The following is an 18,521-nucleotide window of genomic DNA, read 5'->3' as shown; positions in this document are numbered from 1 at the left end:
TCTGATAGCTGATTTCTAAGTGAAACAAACAAAAGACTTCTCGTGTAATCTATAAGTTGGTTTTAAAATGAGTTAAGAGGAGGACTGGGCAGCACATTGAGGGCTTTGTTTGTTTGTGCAGAGATTAAGTAAAAACAGACCACTCCAAATATGCACTTATATGGAAAATTAATTTATACAAGTTTTTAAGGGAAATGTTGTTTAAACAGCAATTACATTTAAATGCTTCACCACCCACACACTCAAAAGCATCTATTACTTTATAAACTATACTAATTAGTATAGAAACTACTCCTTCAGATAGCAAATGACAATGCAGATATAATATTATAACTGTTCAAAACAAGCTTTCTAATTCCTGAAATTGATATTGAATAAATGCCATATAAGACTTCAAAACCCAACTGTTTGCTCTCCACCTGGATGTCTTAGAAGGACTGCAAACTCAGCACACATCAAAAAGTTTTCTTTGAGAGAACTCATATTCTCTTCCACCCCATTCCTGCTTCAAGTGTCTCGATTTCTGTCGAGGGTACCCTCTATTCACCTGGATTCACAACCTGGCGGCATCCCTTGAAATAATGAAAATGTGTTTCTACTTAATTTTGACTGAATTCAATGCAGTTTGTTCCCATGAGAAGAGTGCCTCGTATCTCTTTCCTTTAATTAATGTAATTAATAGCAAGATACTCAAAGCCTTGATAATTTTATAAGGTGAGACCATCTTCTTGACAGAACTGCAGAATCAATCAAAAGAATAAATTAGATCCAAACGAGTCCTTAATAATTTAGGAGGAGTGAAGTGGTGCTTTTAAGCCATTGGATGAAATCGGATGATAACACTCAGGGAATATTTTGGGATTGGCTGAAAGAATCATACATACCTCTAGGCCTGTGTTATTCGGAGAACAGATTTGATCAAGAAAGAGTCAAGATTCAGGAGCACTTGAGGAGGCTGGTTCCTTGAACCTGTATGAGGGAAGAAATGAGAGGGAAGAGAATGAACCCAAAGGGAATGATGCATCGCCCTTTCATTAATTAGGTGATAAAAATGACTAGATTCGTAATAATAAATACATTCAAATGTGAGTTTGGAGAGGTCAAAGTAGACATGCTGAGGAAAGACAGCTTCGGGGGCCATAATTTCTTTGGAACAGAGAGAAATTGAACTGTAGTCTCCTCAAAGACACTGACCCTGGGAGTCCATTAGAGAGCCCCATCTAAGGAGAACTTGGTGAGGACTGCACAATGAAAGAAAAGGACTTTTAGTAATTAAGAACTGTGAATTTTTTGAATCCACTTGGCCCCGGGACTGTCTACCTAGGAAAATTTGTTCTTGGGTTTATGAGATGTTTTATACCAACTAATAAATGCCTGTTTCTAAAAGACTGTCAATGCATAAGTTACTTTTGCTTTACTCATTGATAAGCAACATGGAATAAATGAGAAAACTCTGCAACCTTTTCTAGTTACCCAGAAATTTCCAAAGGGAGATGTTGTAAGATGTTGACTATCTTCCCAATCTCCTCCCTTGTGATCAGTGAGAGCTCTCTGCCTTCCTATCTGTTCCTTCTTAGTCTTCTCTTTAGGATAATCAACTGGATGTATCATCAACTCTATGCAGGGTTGCTTCCCAGGGCTCTCTTTTCTCCTATCTTAGTTACAGGATAACAGGATTATAGACTTAAATTTAGCAGAAACCTTAGAGACAGGCTAGTACAGCCCAGGAGCTTGGTTTATGCCATTCTACTATAATATCTGCATTGTCATTTGCTAACTGAAGGAGTATTTTCTTAACTTGGTGCTTCAGTGGACAGAACACCTGGCCTGAGGTCAGAAAGAGTCCTCTTCCCAAATTCATATCTGTCTTCAGATGTTTCCTAGCTGTATGACCCTGGACAAGTCAATTTATCTTGTTGGTCTCAGTTTTCTCATCTGTAAAATGAGCTGAAGATGGAAATGGCAAACCACTTCAGTATCTTTTCCAAGAACACCCCAAATGGAGTCACAAAGAGTTGGACACAACTGAAACAATTGAACAACAAAAAGCCAAAAACCCTTTCTTTTTGTAGATATGGAAAGCTAGATCTAGTGATTTTTAAGTGACTTACCCAAGATCTATATAAGGCTTCTGACTAGAGAGCCAGTTTGCTGTGTACTACGCCATGATGTCTCTCTTGTCCCAAGCTCCTATATATTCAACTCTCATCTCTAGCCAAATAAAGCTTAAATCTACATATCCAACCATCAATTCTTTCCAGAGTTTGAGCCTGGAAGCATGTCCAACTCCCTGCTGGATATTACCAACTCTCAAATTTAACATGTTCCAAAGAGATTGCATTATCTTTCCCTCTAAACCAAAGACCCCTCTTAACTTCCCTAGTTTCAAACATTCTACCAGTCATTGAGGTCCATAACCTCTTCCTTCTATTTACATGTGTGATCAGTTGTGAAGTCTACTAATTCTACAACATCAAAACTTTTCTTTCATCCCTTTTCTCCATTCATACAGATTTGGTGTGGTGTATATTTTTAAAAAAATAAATGAGGTGTTACCTCACACCCAACAAACTGGCAAAGATGACAAAAGATAGAAATAGTCCTTGTAGGAGGGCCTGTGAAAAGCTATGAACTGGTCTATTTTAGAAAACAATTTGGAGTTATGTCAAGAAATTGACTAAAATTTGTACTTCCTTTAAGCTCGAGATTTCACTCTTAGCCACATGCCCCAAGGAGGTAAAAATATCAAGGTTTCATATATCCCAAAATGTTTACAGCAGCACTTTCTGTAGTAGCAAAGAACTAGAAACAAAATAAATGCCCATTGAATAGGGAGTGGCTAAAGAAACTGTGCGGAATATTTGATTGTTTTAAAGTTGTTTGGATGGGGATATTGGGAAGGTTCAGCTGGAGAGCTGTCCCTAATCTGCCATCTTCTATTAACATTTTAAAATGACTTAAATCAACTCAATCAACTACCAAAGACCCATGGGAAATAATTGACTATATTTGCAAGAATCACCATAGCATTTAATCAGATGCCTTGTACATTACAAGTGCTCAATAGATGCTCTTTGAACAAACAACAACCTTGCTCTTGTTCTTCTTAAAGAACACTGTATTGGAAACAATGGAAGAAAATTGCAAAGAACTCCATTCAATTCCAATACCAATGAAAATTTGCTAACAATTTGCTAACAGAGCTACCTCAAAGTGAATTGGACTATCTTAGGAAGTAGTTGCCTTCCCCATACTGACGGTATTTGAGCAGAGGCTGGAGAACCACTTGGTTATGTGGCACTTTAGTGGTATACCTATACTGGAATGGGTTGGAGCACATGTTTTCTAAAGTCTTTTCCAGCCTGGTAGCTCTCTGATTCTATAATGCTATTAAACAAGAAAAAAAATCAGTCATCGGCTACGATAGATTCTTTGGACTCACACTTGGTACATATTTTTTTTAAAATGGTAGGAACAGTCACTCCACTCTGCATCTGCTCCTCTGTCTGATTTCAATTGCATGGAAGAAGATGCCCCTCAGAATATGTTCATCTAATTGTTTCACTAAGCACTAACTCAAGCCTTCACTGACACTGCCTCCCTCAGTCCCTTCTCCCCTCTGATTGAAGAGCTGCAGGACAGAGGAGCTAACTCCTCCCTGTGTCTTCTTTCTACAGGTAAGAAACTGGACTCTTTCAGCTCACTCTACTAGGTCTGGTTCGAACTCCATGTAAAAAGATGCCCCTGTGTCGGGTACCCCTTGGTTCCCTGCCCTTCCCTCTTGCCCAGTCTCCCTTTCCATCCCTCCCCCCTTTCCCCCTTCCTTTTGTGTGTTGTTTCCTTCTTTAGAATGGAAGCTCCTTGAGGGAAGGGACTGTCTTTCCTTTCATTAGTTGTATCCCCAATGTTTAGCAGAGTGACTTGCACATAGTAGGCACTTAATTAATGTTACTGGATATTGGAACAAAGAAGTAGGAGTCAAGATACTTGCTGTAATTTAGACCAGAGAAAAAGCAATCAAAGGGGAGATGGAATGGTAGTAGGTACATGTTAACAAGATTTTCAAGTGTAATAAAGTTTATTATAAAGAGATATTTGTTCTGCTTCACATATAATAATAGTAATAATAATAATAATAATTAACATTTATATAAGTACTTAGTATATACTGTGACACTTTCCCATGTTTAGCATAGTGATTTGCACATAGTAGGCACTTAACTAATGTTACTGAATATTGGAATAAAGAGGTAGGAGTCAAGAAACTTGCTGTGATTTAGTCTAGAGAAAAGGCAATCAAAGAGGAGATAGAAAGGTAATAGGTACATGTTAACAAGATTTTCAAGTGTAATAAAGTTTATTATAAAGAGATATTGGTTCTGCTTCACATATAATAATAATAATAATTAACATTTATATAAGTACTTAGTATATACTGTGACACTTTCACATGTTTAGCATAGTGACTTGCACATAGTAGGCACTTAATTAATGTTACTGAATATTGGAATAAAGAGGTAGGAGTCAAGAAAGTTGCTGTAATTTAGTCCAGAGAAAAGGCAATCAAAGAGGAGATAGAAAGGTAGTAGGTTCATGTTAACAAGATTTTCAAGTGTAATAAAATTTATTATAAAGAGATACTGGTCCTGCTTCAGATACAAAAATAATAATAACTAACATTTATATAAGTACTTACTATATTCTGTAACACTGCACTAAGCACTTCATAATTATTATCTGATTGGATCCTCACAACAACCCCAGGGAGTAGGTGCTATTATTATTATCCCTATTTTACAGATGAGGAAACAGAGGCAAGTAAAGGGTAAGCGACTTTCCCAAATCACAGATCTAGTAAGTATCTGATGCCAGCTTTATAGTCTGGTCTTCCTGACTCTATCTACTTCAACAGTCCCAGCTGTAAAGATACAGGAAGAGGAAACAGGCTGAAACTGGAACAAGAATTAGTTTTGCTTGGTTGGACACATTAAGCACCTTTCCCTAAGTAAATGCTGTTAAACAAGGAGAAAGTACCAGGGACTGGGGATGGCCTCTTCAGCCACAGAGTCCTGTTAAGAGCAGGATAGCCAATTTGGACAAGGCCTCGGACAAGGATGGCTTCCCTGCCTCCATAATTTGGAGTTTGTGATCAGATGCTATCTTTTGCCTAGGAAAATTGAGCTAATAAAATTTACCATTCAGTTCCTGTACAAAGTAACAGCAATTGCTGATTAGGGACTAAAAACTTGTTGCAACAACATTTTAATTACATTTCAATGCAAAGCTATAAATTAATTTATCCAGAAAAAAAAAAAAAAAAAAAAACGTACTGTAGTGGGTTACAAAACAGCTAATGAGCCCATCTAGAATTTGAAGGTAACCAAAGGACGCCCAATTTAATGTATAAGGAAAATAATGAAAAATGTCAGCAAATTACTTCAAGGAGATAAACATTTATTTAAAGTGAGAATCAATATTAAAACAGATTCTGCATTAGTGCTTCTTCCTACATAATCACATGGTAGCAGGAGCTCTGTACTTTTACAATTCCTTTCCGAGCACTGGAAAGAACAAAGAGCTGAGGGGGAGGAGGAGCTTAATTTGTCCCTTCTTCTAGGTGTTCTACTCTATGGGCTGAGCCCAGAAAGCACTAATCCACAAATGCGTGCATTTTTAGAGAAAGATTGCCTTTTCAGGCCTTGGCTTCTCCACTCTGCACAAATCACATGCAATTACCCTTACTTTATATATTGAAACCAAGCTTTAAATAGTGAGCTCATTCCTTTCTCCTTTACAGTAAAAAGATTGATGCACACCTTTCAACAAATCATAGCTATCACTAAAAGAAGCTTGTAATTTTTTCCTCTAACAAAAGAACTGAAATGTTATCAGATCTGAGGTAGTTCCGCCCTCTAGACCATATCTATCTACCTCTATCTACACCTCAGAAACCAAGTGTCCAAAGAAAGCAGTCTTCAGAGACTCTGAATCCTATCAGATCTATTTCCTCTTCTTAGAATGCAGCTCATGTACTGGGTAGCCGGACTGACAATGGTGGCTGCCCGTATCAGAAACTTTCGAAAGGTTAATGAATTCTGGCATAAAATAATGCCTGAGCTCTAAACAACCCATAACCACCAAATCCGGGAAAACTGCAGAAACTGCCCGCGTTTCTAGGAATGGATAAGCCCCAAACAATAAACACGAGAGACTTCTAAATGATTCTTTTTAATACATTTGGTGGGCCATTATACTGCTTATCGATATTTTTGATCACAGGTAATGACAGTTTGGGGATACTGAATACAAAATGCAGCTTGCCTCAGCTCAAATGCACAGCAAAAATGAGTGGGACTTATATAACAAAGAAATAAGTTTCTAATCTGGTACGGTAGAGACCTAATTAGTGGTCTCCCCTTTTGTCAGAAATTCGTTACCACACTCAATTCAGTTGTGTAACGGTCCTACCTGGAGCCAGAATGGGTATTACTTTTTTCAGTTTTCTGTGGTTTGCAAGTGAAGGGATTCCCAAGGACCCCATGGAGCTAATTAGGAGGGGAAAGGGTATGTGGTCAGCAACGTCATTAGGTAAATCGGCCTGCGGAAGGCCAATTCAAAACGGGTTGACTTCATGTTGTGAATTTGACAAGATGAGAGAAGCGAAGGAGGCCTAAGCATGGACACCATATGGCGAAGTTCGTGGAGTGAGGCAGAGCCACAAGTGGTTTATGTAATGTCAACTTAATGACTGATAAAAAATAAATGGAAAGAAATCCAGCTCCTAGCTTAAAGCCATGGAGGCAAGGAAATTTGCAGTTAAGGATCAGAGCTTCAGTATCTAGTCATAATGGGTTACTATTCTTAACTCTTCCCAGTGGTACCTTTGAGGACCTTCATGAAACACTCCCACATTTGTCCCTAAATTGAAAGTTTAACAAACTCCTTCCAACCATACCTACGGGCAGCAATGGGCCTGCCCGTGCTGCTGAGCATCTGTGCTGGCCACAATTCAGGTGTCAACGTTCCATCAGAGTTTGTGTTTTACTTTGGAGAAGGAGCCCACATGTCTACACTCATGATCATGAAGACACAAATTTGTCAAGAGAGCCACTTTTTACCTCTTTCTTCATATTTTCCTTACAGACTCGTTCTATCTTCCCAGGGGCCCTGTGAGCTCCGCAGTGAGGACACTGAGCCACAGAGATGCTAAGAGGCAGCTTGGGTCAGTGACTAGAGTGTTTGACTTAGGAATTCTAATCTTTTACTATCTATGGCTCTGTTACACCTTAGCCCCATTCAGAAGGAATGGTCATACCTTGGGTTTCATTACCATCACTCAGGGCTAGCCCAAGGGTTCAATTTCTATGATCCAGAATTTGATAATTCTTTCTCTGACAATAACATCTTCTTTTCTTTCTCTGACTCGTCATTCCTAAAACTATTCTCTGGCATTGTTAATGACCCGATTTCTTGTACTTCTCCAAACTTTCCCAAGCCATCACCTCTACTCTGATGTCACTTACCTCCCTTTTAAATTTTCATTGCTCTCAACTCAACTCTTGATTCCCTTGGATCCTCTTTCTCTTGACACCCATTCTTTTCCAAACCACAAATCTGAATCTCTTTTACCATCTGCTTTCTCTGCTCCTCCTCTTCCTGCTGAACACTGTCTAGGGAAGTTAAATGACAATGTTGACTAGATTCACTACGAAGAGATGTTCTTTGATTTCAACTGAATGCTCCACTATAAGGCACACCCATCCTCTGACTTTTTTTTCTGATTGATGATAGCATCTTTTCCCTTCCCTTCCCTCTCTCCCTCTCTCCCTCCCTCCTTTCCCCCCCTCTCTCTCCCCCCTCTCTTCTCTCTCCCTCTCTTCTATCATCTTCTTCTTCTTCTTCTTCTTCTTCTTCTTCTTCTTCTTCTTCTTCTTCTTCTTCTTCTTCTTCTTCTTCTTCTTCTTCTTCTTCTTCTTCTTCTTCTTCTTCTTCTTCTTCTTCTTCTTCTTCTTCTTCTTCTTCTTCTTCTCTCTCTCTCTCTCTTCTGTCTCTCTGTCTCTCTGTGCATGTGTCTCTCTCTCTCACACATACACACACACATAATATCTTGCCTTTTCTTCTCTCTCCAACCCTTATACCACCTCTCCCTTGCCAAATCATCGAAAATTTAACAATCTGGTGAAGAATTTGTTTGACCTGCCTCAAGCACAAGCCTAGATAGTTACAAGAGGTATTATTATTATGACAGGACACTGATGGAGCTGCTTTGAGTGAGTCTCTGTGTGCAATGAGAGTCTGAGCTTCACCTAAGGGGCGTTAATGGTCAGACTAGTCTGGATTAGCAAGGTCACAGCTCTGAGATTTTCAAGGGAGATCTATAATGATCAAAGTGACAAATAGTAAAAGTATGTCACTAAGAAGAAAAATACTGAACTTCAGTTTGAAGTATAGGGCTCTATGCCTTACAACCTTCATAACTTTGGAGTTCCTTCTCTCCTTGCCTCACTTTTCTCCTCTGTAAAATGAGGAAGTTGGGCCAGTCCATGGATTTTTAACCCTGTTTGCATCCCAGATACTTCTGGTATTCAGGTGAAGCCCAAGGATTCCTCCAAGTCATCGTTTGGAAAACATGAAAAAAAATACAGTGGAATAAAAAGGAAACCAACTACACTGAGGTACAGTGATTAAGACCTTTAAAAAAAATCCAGGTTCATAGACATCAGATTAAGAAACCCTGAATGAGATGATCTTTACATCTCCTCTAAGTTGTATGACCAAGAGTGAACTGGTTTTCCCTCCTAGCAGTGACAGAATTTAGTGAAGGCACTCAAATCAGATGCTACCTGCCAAACAGTGTATTTCTTGATCCTCTTCCTTTTGTTCTTTCTTTTTTCCTTTAAAAAAAATCATTATAAATGATAGCTCACTGGGATGGAGAGAAAATGAATACAGGGGGAAATCTAGATGATCTTAAAAACAAAAGACATAAAAGTTTATTTAAAAAAAGAATGCATTGGGGAAGCATCTGGCAAGAAGCTAACTGAAAATAGGATAATGGAAACGAAGCTTATTTTCATTTCAGCTTTCACTAATTATCTATTGCCCACCAACATCCCAACTGATCAGGCTCCGGTTTGGGCCAGGGAAAGACAATAAATGTTTAAAAGGCCAAAGTGAGAAGGAATTTAGTTAGACACATCCTTGAACAAATTCTGCAGCTAACTATATCTTCTCAGTTGAAAGGGCACTGCCCCTATTTCCGGTCTGATTGCATCTTATTAACTTGTCACATCAAGTTCATAATGTCCCATCTCAGTACTCAGTCACCAAGAGATGAGGGTGAAGGGTGAACATACAAGATTATGTCTTAGAGATGGGAATTTTAACCAAAATCATGAGGACAATGCTGCCATAGAGAAGGAAAAAACCCTAAGCAACATATATAATAAAAATTATTCTATAATAAAAATTTTAATTCCATACTCTTGATTCGCAGTAAATTATTCTTATTGAGAAAACAAACTTGACATTGCAAATATATTTTCTTTCATAATCAAAATCTTTTACCACTGCAATGCAAATGGTACTGACTTGTGTGCTGAATTTATATACTCCTAATTAAAAAAATCCAATTACAAAGATTTCCCTTTTCAGTTCTTATTGGCTTTCCCAAGTTCTCTCAGCTCCAGTAATTTCCTTTTTGACATAGATATTGTGTAATGGTGCCCTAAGTTAATTTGGTTTCAATATTACACATTCATCATGAAAGCTGGGCACATTTAGAGTTCTATTTTCTTTTCAGCTTGCTACAATGCTCTTGGTCCCTAATGTTACCTTTGTGCTTACTCGGGTAGACTGGGGCCCATGTACGTGTTCCGATTTCTCGTTGCCTCAGTGGTATGAGTTAACATTTTTATAGCTTTGTTTCCACCCTAACTCTTTTGCCTATTTTGGAAGTTCCAGGAGAAGAGGAAATTATTGTATTAAGGTGGGGTGGGGAAGACATCTTTTAGATTGCAGAGTACAAGGAAAAATCATCTTCAGTAGCTCTTTATATGGTATCTTCCCATCTCCGAGCAGTCTGATATTCAGAAGGATGAAGTTCAATCTTGCAGAATGTAAAAGTAGGCCCTGACTACAGTAAAGAGCTTTCTTATAGGTCACATTAAGGGGATTTCAAGCACCCATTCATCAGATACTCCATGGCAAAAAGTTATCTCATGCAGTCACACTGGTTGGTCATCAATGTATTACAAAGCATTTATTAAGCACCAACTATTTGCCAGGCACTGTGGAAAGCATCAGGAGTATGAAGACAGAAATGAAACAGTTTTTGCTCTCAAGGAGCTTATAGTAGATCAAGGGACTTGACATATCTATACATAAGTATATAATAATATTAAGTGATCTGGGTGAGGTTTGTAGTGGGAAGGAGGAAAAGAAGTTACCTTGGGATAGGAGAATTAAGAGAAAACAGTCACGAACACCCAAAGGAAAGAGCATCCAGAGGAGAAAATGGGCAATAGCATCAAATGCTGTAGTTCAAAAAAGACCTTCTAAATTACAGTCCTTGGAAAGGCTACGTGTGAAAAACAAACAAACAAACAAACAAACAAAAAAAAAAAAACCCGACTCTGATTTGTATACATAAATCACTACCAGGTCCAAAAGTCAAATGAGGCAGAGAGACATTGCCATACCCCACATATAAGTAAAAGTAGTTAATTAATAAGGAAGCCATAGCCATTTAGCAACCTGAAACAAAGAGTGGCTAGTCTAAAGCTTGATACCGGTGCTATTAAAAACTGGAAAATTTGTACTGGGGTTTTCAGAGATTTCCCTTCAGGAAAGTAGCAGAGACCACAGCTTTATATTGCAATGCAAATTACTCTTTAATGCAAACATCCTTCTTTTAAAAAGATTTATAGCAGGATGAAAGGAGGTGGAGGAGGTACCATTTAAATTGCAGACAGAAATGCAAACTAGGTAAAGAGCTGCTCAACCTCTTTCCTAAGCTGGTACCAGCATGCAATGAGAGCACAAAAAAGAACCTCAAGCATCAGTTCTCATTCCATACTTTCAGATTGGGCCTATTACTAGCCTGTTATTCTATAATTCTAAATGTTACCATTATACAGTGGGTCAAGGTCCTACTTTTACTTAATTTGAGGTTAAAGATTTGCATGGCTGGATTTCCTAATTCAAGGTAATCAAGTATTGATTTTGTCTTTTTTTTTTTAAACAATGAAATACTATTACTCAGCTTTTATATGGAGCTTTTTTCCAAATCTTAAACACTCATTGATTAGTTCATATAAACAGGACCCCCCCCCATGATATAATATTAGAAGCGTGGATCATCCATCTATATCTGGAGGGTCCCCTAGAGGCCTTCTGGTCTAACCAACCTCAGCATATAAAGGAGAAAAACAGACCCAAGGAGGCAAAGTAACTTGTGTAAGATCACTGCTTCCATGCTGAAAAACTAGGCAGATAACCTCAGTTTATTTCATATATTCACAGAATTTCAAACTGGAAGTTGAATGACTTCTCCCTATCTAGCAGAATAATGAATATCAAACCCCAAATAGAAAATCATTCATCCAAAATTTTTCAATATATACAGGCAGGGGAAGTCATCGACCTTGAGGAAAAATCACTTTATATGAATCATTCTGAATCCTCCCTATGCAAAACTGGGATTCAACTGTCCTTTCTCAGAATGGATACTGTTTCCCATCAGGTACTCATTTCACCCACATCTTCTCAAAATCCATGTTCTGTAAGAGGCCTTTCCTGGTCTCTCATCCCACCTCCAGCTGCAGTACCTTACTTTATTTTTTTTTTTAATTTAATAGTTTTTATTTACCAGATAATTTAAAACATTGACAATTACTAAACCTTTTGTTCTAATTTTTCCCCTCCCCACCCCCCCAGATGGCAGGTTGACCAATACATGTTAAAGTATAAATTAAATACAATATATGTCTACATGTCCAGACAGTTATTTTGCTGTACAAAAAGAATCGGACTTGAAATAGTGTACAATTAGCCTGTGAAGGAAATCCAAAATGCAGACTGACAAAAATAGAGGGATTGGGGATTCTATGTAGTGGTTCATAGTCATCTCCCAGAGTTCTCTCACTGGGTGTAGCTGGTTCAGTTTATTACTGTTCTATTGGAACTGATTTGGTTCATCTCATTGTTGAAGAGGGCCACGTTCCTCAGAATACATCCTCATACAGTATTGTTGTTGAAGTATACAATGATCCCTAGTCCTGCTCATTTCACTTAGCATCAGTTCATGTAAATCTCTCCAGGCCTTTCTGAAATCATCCTGCTCATCATTTCTTACAGAACAATAATATTCCATAATATTCAGATACCACAATTTATTCAGCCATTCTCCAACTGATGGGCATCCACTCAGTTTCCAGTTTCTGGCCACCACAAAGACGGCTGCCACAAACATTCTTGCACATACAAGTCCCTTTCCCTTCTTTAAGATCTCTTTGGGATATAAGCCCAGTAGTAACATACAGTACCTTACTTTCTGAGATTATCTTCCCATATACTCTGGAAATATCTTGAATTTACTGAGGAGTTTTCATGTCTCTTTCCCTCATTAGAATGTGAACCCCCTTGGAGCAGCCAGCTGGCACTGCAGGAGATAGAGGACCAGTCCTAGAGTCAAGAGGACCTGAGTTCAAATTCAACCTCAGACACTTAACACTTCATATTTGTATGACCCTGAGCAAGTCACTTAACCCCTAGGTAGCAGCCTTGGTCAAACTAAGAACTGTTGAAGATCTGAGCTTAAAAAGGCCAAGGTTTCCCATTTCATCCAGGGCCATCTTCAGTCATCCTGATTTCTATCTGGCCACTGGACCCAGATGACTCTGGAGAAGAAAGTGAGGCACCTTGAACAGGCTTCCCCCTTAAATCTAATTGACTTGCATGTCAATTGTCTTGCCAACAAATGTGAGCTCCCCAAAGACAGACACTGCTTTTTTATTTCCTATATTCCCTACATTGAACACTGTGCCCAGCACACAGCAAAACCTCAATAAATGTTTGTCAGCTAACATCACCCAAGAATTTCTGATGCTGGTCCCAACACACTTTGAAACAGAAGCGTTACCTTATGCTCCTCTTCCTTTGACTTCTAATACCCTAGGCTATCCAATCATCCAAAATTCAATCCAACATAATCATTTTCTTTATACCTATAAGGTAATACGTTAGGTTACTTTGGGAATAAAATATAATTTAAGACATAGTCCCTGTTCCCCACAATCTTGTAGTCTAATCGGTAGAATAGACACAAAAACAACTCTAACACAAGACAGTATAAGATACGTCTGTCACAGAAAATAAGGGCTGAAGGATTCTAGGATGGTGAGATTACTTTTAGGTGTTGTTCAGAGAATGCTTCTGTGCTCTGAGAACGTCAAATGTAAGCTGGGCCCTGATGGATGGTAGGGCTCTCCAGTGATTGGAGGAAGAAGACATTGTACACAGGCAAAAATAATATAAGCAAAGAGAAAAAAAAGTCTGTAAGGGAATGATCAAAGTTAGAACTTTCTAAACTTAACCCTCCCGATCAAAATTCAGCATATTTATGTTCCATTCCTTTAGGAGCTGGATAGGTTCTCTACAATCAGGGTTGGACATTACACTTGTCGGAGTTCCTACAATATTGTTTTATAAATTGTTTTTTCTGGTTTTGCTGCCTTCACTATGTTTAAGTTTATATGTCTTCCCAGATTTTTCTGAAATTTTCCTTTTCATCAGTTTTTACAGCTAAACAGTATTCTACCACATAATGTATTTAGCCATTTCCCAGTTGATGGGCACCCTATCAGATTACCATTCTTTGGTACCTCAAAAGAGTTATGAATAATTTTGTACATCTTAGACTTTGTATTGCTTGGAACTAATCCCTGCCTTTATCTCCCATTCCTCTACTTCCTTCTCTTCTATTTCTCTGTTGAGTGAAATGTAGTTTTGTACCCAAGTATATAAGTACTCTTCTCTCCTTTGCCTAATTCAGATGAAAGTGAGGTTCAATGTCAGCTGCCTCCCCTTCTCCCTGCATTTACAGATTTCTACTTGCACATTTCAATTATGTGAGATAATATCTCCTAAATTTCCCTTCCCATGTGCCTCTAATAAATTCCTCTTTTTCTCTCTTTCCATAAAAAATATCAAGACATAACAGGGCCACTGTCAGGTTCTCTTTCTAATTAAATTCCCTCTATGACTCCTGAAGATGACAGAATTCAGAGAAGATATATTTGTCATTAAAATGTAAGCTGTTTAATCTTATTTAGGCTTGTTTTGGGACACATCATCAAAGAGGTGTGCTAAGAAGACAAAGGGCAGCTGGGTGGTGCAGTGAATAGAGCTCTAGGCCTAGAATCAGTAAGACTCATCTTTCTGGACTTAAGACACTTTACTAGCTAGACAAGTCTCTTAATTCTCTTAATCCTTTTTGCCTTAGTTTCCTCATCTGTAAAATGAGTTGGAGAAGGAAATGGCAAACCAACCACTCTAATATCTTTAACAACAAAAAAAACCCCATATGGGGTCATGAAGAGCCAGATGCCAAGGGGATGAATAAAGAAAAACAAGGAGATTAATCTGGTAGTGGATGTTGGGGAGAAGCATTAGAGTCATAGAGACAGGGAAAGAGCTTTTATGGCAGATTCTTATCACAGGGTCATAGTATGAAGGAGCTTGTTTTGGCAGTGATAGGAATGAAAACCAAAGTCTGGGTTCCAAAGCCAATGGAATAATTAACTGGACTTGTTGACTAAGTAGAAAACAAGGAAGAGAAATGGGCAAAATATAAAGCCCTCAGTGATTCATTCGGTGAGTACAATGGACAACACTAGGGAAGTCATGAAAGGGATAGCCCTGATTGGGAGTAGAAGACATGATTTCCATTTGAGTAAGGTGAGTTTTAAGTGATCAACTTATCCTGACAGAGATGTTTGTTAGACAACATAAAATGTAGGATTTGAGCTTTGGGGAGAAGTTGGGGCTAATGATTTGAAAAACATCTGTATAATAGGGAGAAAAGAAATTTTCAGAGAAGATGAGATTCTTGAGAATTTGTGTGAAAAGATGTCTATCTGATTCTTATATACCAATGTGTACTACAACTAGGAGAATGGCCTGCATGCTCATCTGAAAAAAGGAAGCCAATCATTAAAGAATATAATGGCTCCCGTGGAGATTCTGATTAATGAGGACTTTTGAGTGGCATCTTAACAGTCACTAAGAAATACAACCTAGAAACCAGAAGAACTCAAACTATATGTCTTCATTTTCACTTTTCAAATTTCAGATCAGAAAACTATTAGCCCCAAAACCAAATCAAATCAAGCTTTGAGAAACAGGTGGTACTACTGGACAATTTGCTTTTCTTTTTAAGATTTCAAACGTTGATATTATTATTCTCGGAACTGTATGTGTGTTTCTTCAAGGGAGATTTGAGCAGATAAATTTAAAAAAACAGCACTGGAAATGACTTTGAAGAAAAAGAGATTCCTTAAAAATATCAAAAGGTTTGTTTCTTTTTTTGGCAACTTCCTGAACATAAACTGAATTCAAGTCGTACATTCAAGAATCCATGATGGATAATTTTTTTTTTACATGGGAATGAAGCCCAGTACCCTCTTGCACTCTCTGGGGCTAAACACAAAGAACATCTCACCCAAGACAGGTATGAGAATCAAATTGTCCAACACACTTGTTAGGGTTGGTTTGACTTTAAGGCAAGAAAATACTGAATTCTTTCCAAGTTTGTTAATTAATAGCCTCCCTAGATAAATATCTTCTTCCTGTTGTGTCTGATTACTAAACCTCTCTGCTTCAAGGCAACAGATGGCTTAAGTTCTTCCAAAATTTAAAAAAAAGTCCAGAACTCCTTGTGATTCCAGAGACTCACTTTAATCAGGTTATCCTGTCTTATAAGATATAAATAACCTGGGGGGAAAAAGGAAAAATGATCAAAATGGCACAATGTAGTGGCTGCCAACTTGAAAAGCCTCCGTGCCCTAGGAGAATTGTTGCCAGGAATCTATGAAAATATATGCTCACCAAGCATTGCCATTTTGATTTTTATTCAAACCTTTGATAGTCTGAATCCATAACATGTTTTGTACACATGTGTATGACTCTTTTCAAATATATATGGATGATGTTGGATTGATAAAATAGTCGTTTAAAAGCACTGGTGGATTTATAGGCACTCTTGTTCTTGTGTAATTTCTGAGTCAAAAGATACTAATACTATATTATCATGCAGAGGATCTGAAAAATTGACATTAATAAGGGAGTCCCCAATTTCAAAGAGGGTTGGAACCACAGACCTAACCTTAAGGATGGCCGTTGTACTTTGATTTGAATATTTTGTGTCTTATTAGTCAGAAACATGTACTAGGCACAAAATGAAATATATCCTAAATATCTAACTCTCCAAAAACCTTCATTATCAGTCTTTCTGTGTCGACTTATCTACATGCTTAGCTATATCCCTCCCAATAGTTAGAAAGCATCACTTAGGCAGTTTTGATTATTTTTATGACCAATGGCAGAGCCTGGACTGTTTTCTTCCTCCCACTCCAAGAAGCTTTATGGTATTAATATTGACTTTTTTCCTGCCCACCATCAAGCACTGATTCCTCACTTCCTCACCAGAGACTCTTATAATCTTAAATATATTAATTTCTGTTAATTCTACATATCATCTGTCATGTTTTTTCCATTAAAGCATTAAATCTTCTCTACTTCTACTACTCAACAGAGAGTGGTTTTGTTTCTTTTCTATGTATTTTCAACATATTCCTATATCACTCATGGCTCTTAGCAAATACTTGGTAACTGAAACCATCTTAGCATCTGCCTATCTGATGCATAGACTACGGATGAGTTTAACAGAATGTCATGGCTGGCTGAGTGCATTCAAGCCCAGTTGGCTCCATGTCACCATTTCCAGGTAGGTTGCTTTTATTCCATGGGAGACACTGCCACTATTGTCATCCACAGTATTCAGTTTCTAACAATGCCACTGTGCTAGACTTAGGGACAGCTCAAGTGTCAAAATGAAACTTCATTTACATAAACATCTTTCCAAAGCCATCAAAACTTTCCTACTGCTGTATTAGCGAGTACCATTCTTTGCTGAAGCTCTTCCCTTTATAATCTTTTAAAAAGGACTAATTTTTAAAAATAGACGAATTTATGAATACTAAAGGACAATAGTAATACTGTTCATTCATTATACTTTGGGGATAAGAAACTGTCACCTCTGCAGTAACACTGCAACTTGGGATCAATGGAAGGAAAACTTGAAGTACATGAATGTTGAGAAAGATTCACTTCATCTTATTACAATCATCCCAATATAGAGATATCTAGATTTGATATAATAAAACAGAAATCAAAATGAGCTTTTGCTCACCATGTCTCCCTACCCCTTAATCCTATCCTTCATCCCAAATCCATGTAGCACATCATACCCATGTACACACATATATCCCAATCAACTGTGAGTATCCTCCTGTCCACTAGGTTTTACTGCTTTTAGCTTCAATAGGGAGAGAGGACCAAGCAGGGATAGCTGAAAGATGAGAATGGCAGAGGAAAAATAGGGAAGGGATAGAAGAGATGGAAGGAGAAAAGAGATAGAGGAGTATCAACAGGGCCTTCAGGGAAGTTTGCACCATTGTAAGGGGTGACATTCCCCCATAAAAAAGACAAAATATTTTCCTTTACTCTGTTACCATTTATGGAGTAATCAGCTTGAGAAATATGCAAGTGTCACTGTATTTGAGAAATGTAATTCATTTTTGAAGATTTCTGATTAGATGATAAAAATGCCATTAAATCATATCAGAAATTTTGTACATGCATAAGTGGTTCATTCATTCATTCATTCATTCAGCAAATTTTAATTGAGAACCTACTATGTGTTAGATCTTGGGCTAGGATATGCTCTGGGGGATACAGATCTGAATTAAGAAAGCCTATGTCCTCAATAAGATGACAGAAGAAAAAGCAAAGATGCAAATAATTGTAAAAAGTACCAAGAGGGAAAATAATGAACTATCAGAATTCCAAGGAAGGAGAGATCGTCTGACTATATTCAAGTGGGCAGACTGCAAAGGATTTGAGCTGAACCATGAATTTTAGCAGGAGTTCTTGACCAATTCAGTTGAGGAAAAGCAGGAAACACAATAGAAATTTGTTTTAGGATGCAAATTGACAGAATTTTCATCCTCATTGCAATCACTTATTTCTAGGAGCACAACTATTATGTATTAGATGAAGACAAGATTTAGATGAAGGAGAATATCTAAGAATGGCTAAAACAACAAAAAAATTGAAAAGATCACTACACTTGTGGAAGCAAACCACTGCTTCCCACAGTCATGGCTTTTCTCCTTGTAGGATAATGTCCGTGGCAAATCAGAATGAAATAACCAACTGTATTTTAACCTAAAGACAAAAAT

General features: G+C 37.8%; 1 protein-coding gene across 10 annotated transcripts in view; it reads right to left on the bottom strand.

The window, feature by feature from the left end:
* The window catches only part of TENM1 (teneurin transmembrane protein 1), a 3,105,198-nt gene that overhangs the window by 695,049 nt on the left and 2,391,628 nt on the right, over nt 1-18,521 (bottom strand). For all 10 annotated transcript variants that reach the window (XM_074277949.1, XM_074277947.1, XM_074277946.1 and 7 more), the window contains one exon: nt 885-969. The gene's annotated coding sequence lies outside the window, so the exon portion shown is untranslated. The remainder of the gene's footprint in view (nt 1-884; nt 970-18,521) is intronic.

Source organism: Sminthopsis crassicaudata, chromosome X (assembly GCF_048593235.1).
Source record: "Sminthopsis crassicaudata isolate SCR6 chromosome X, ASM4859323v1, whole genome shotgun sequence".
Classification (NCBI taxonomy): domain Eukaryota; kingdom Metazoa; phylum Chordata; class Mammalia; order Dasyuromorphia; family Dasyuridae; genus Sminthopsis; species Sminthopsis crassicaudata.
Note: the sequence above shows the minus strand (reverse complement) of the source record. Positions and strands in the feature narration are given on the sequence as shown.